Source organism: Arachis ipaensis, chromosome B6 (genome assembly GCF_059453495.1).
Source record: "Arachis ipaensis isolate K30076 ecotype BB chromosome B6, ASM5945349v1, whole genome shotgun sequence".
Lineage (NCBI taxonomy): Eukaryota > Viridiplantae > Streptophyta > Magnoliopsida > Fabales > Fabaceae > Arachis > Arachis ipaensis.
The window spans coordinates 124,902,501-124,905,000 of NC_142441.1; positions in this window are offsets into that span (position 1 = coordinate 124,902,501).

The window sequence follows — 2,500 nt, forward strand, 5'->3', positions numbered from 1 at the left end:
ATAGCCGAACAGCCGCACCGTCTTAAGCAACACGCCCAACCCACACCGCATCGGGCACCGTCGTACGTTGACCCTAGACGTAGGGCGAGCACGACACGTTGCCCCTCGGGAGTGGACACGAATAGGTAACCGTCTTCCGCAACGTGCCCCCTCAAAGTGCTGGGACGAGCACGTCGCGTTGCCCCCTGCCCACGACACCCGCTGCCGCACGCATATCCATCATCCGCGTCGTGCGCCACACTAGGCCTGGCCAAGCGTTGGGCTGCGCAAGCCGCGTTGCCCCTCGCGGGGGCGAACAGGCCTCCCGCCGTTCCCACGTCGTGCTCGGACTTGGGATGATCCCCCTAGTCCTGGGCCGAGCACAAGGTGTTGCCCCGAGGGTGTGCCCAAGGCACAACTCCACCACGCCATGCTCCTTAGGTGGTGCCTAGGTGGGCCGTGCACGGACGTGTTTCCCTTCTTGTTGGTCCTTCGGTGATCGGGGTTCGCCGCAGCCAGACGCCCGTGCTCGACCTTGGACCCGGGGCGGGGGACCCCGGCGGCACACCACAACCACAACGTGCTTGCTAGTGTGCCTAGGGGATGGCAAGGCAACGTGCATCTTGCTGGCATTGCGCCCAGCAAGCCTTTGGGCAACTCGATTTTCAGCAGCACGACACCCCTCCCCCCTATAATAGGCTGCCGAGCCATTACCAAAGTGCCACGGGTAGACATCCTTTTCCGTGAGGAGACATACTCAAGGAAAGTGCTCTAGAGGTCGAATTTTGACGCCGTTTTTTGCAACAACCTCTAGAAAAATATGATCTTTCCATCCTCAAAATTTGGTGAATTTACACCGTGTGGATTTTTTTTGACGATTTTTTTACCGCCCGAAAAGCCGGAAATTCAAAAAAAATGAAAAACGGAGCAAACGTGCGATTTTTGACCTGGATTTTTCTGTGCAACCTTCACATAATATTACCAAGGTTCCCTCAAAATTTCACAAAAAATGCACGAGCCAATTCTGAGATATGAAAATTTGGCTCCTCCGTTGAAACGCTCCGAGCCATCGTTGCAACGACGGGTGCCTCCGTTGGGGACGGGGGAGCCCGGCGGCACACCACAACCACAACGTGCTTGCTAGTGTGCCTAGGGGATGGCAAGGCAACGTGCATCTTGCTGGCATTGCGCCCAGCAAGCCTTTGGGCAACTCGAGTTTCAGCAGCGTGACACCCCTCCCCCCTATAATAGGCTGCCGAGCCATTACGAAAGTGCCACGGGTAGACGTCCTTTTCCGTGAGGAGACATACTCAAGAAAAGTGCTCTAGAGGTCGAATTTTGACGCTGTTTTTTGCAACAACCTCTAGAAAAATAAGATCTTTCCATCCCCCAAATTTGGTGAATTTACACCGTGTCGATTTTTTTTGCCGATTTTTTACCGCCCGGAAAGCCGGAAATTCAAAAAAAATGAAAAACGGAGCAAACGTGCGATTTTTGACCTGGATTTTTGTGTGCAGCCTTCACATAATATTACCAAGGTTCCCTCAAATTTTTAGAAAAAATGCACGAGCCAATTATGAGATATGAAAATTTGGCTCCTTCGTTGCACCGCTCCGAGCCATCGTTGCAACGGCGGGTGCCTCCGTTGCAACGAAACCAGCCAACGATGCACCTAACCCAGCATCCGTTGCAACGCGCCCTGCCTCCGTTGCAACGTCACCAGCATCCGTTGCGACGCGCCCGGCCAACGTTGCAACGCGCCCGGCCAACGTTGCGACGCACCCTGCCTCCGTTGCAACGCGCCCTGCCTCCATTGCAACGTCACCAGCATCCGTTGCGACGCGCCCGGCCAATGTTGCAACGCGCCCGGCCAACGTTGCAACGCACCCTGCCTCCGTTGCAACGCGCCCAGCCAACGTTGCACCACCCCCAGCATCCGTTGCAACGCGCCCAGCATCCGTTGCAACGCCCCCAGCCAACGTTGCAACGCGCCCTGCCTCCGTTGCAACGCTCCCAGCCAACGTTTCAACGCGCCCTGCCTCCGTTGCAACGTCACCAGCATCCGTTGCAACGCGCCCTGCCTCCGTTGCAACGCGCCCGGCCAACGTTGCAACGCGACCTGCCTCCGTTGCAACGCGCCCAGCATCCGTTGCAACGCCCCCAGCATCCGTTGCAACGCCCCGAGCCAACGTTGCAACGCGCCCTGCCTCCGTTGCAACGTCACCAGCAGCCGTGGCAACGCGACCTGCCTCCGTTGCGACGCCCCCAGCCAACTTTGCAACGTCACCAGCATCCATTGCAACGCGCCCTGCCTCCGTTGCAACTCTCCCAGCCAACGTTGCAACGCGCCCTGCCTCCGTTGCAACGTCACCAGCATCCGTTGCAACGCACCCTGCCTCCGTTGCAACGTCACCAGCAACCGTGGCAACGCGACCTGCCTCCGTTGCAACGCCCCCAGCCAACGTTGCAACGCGCCCTGCCTCCGTTGCAACGTCACCAGCATCCGTTGCAACGTCACCAG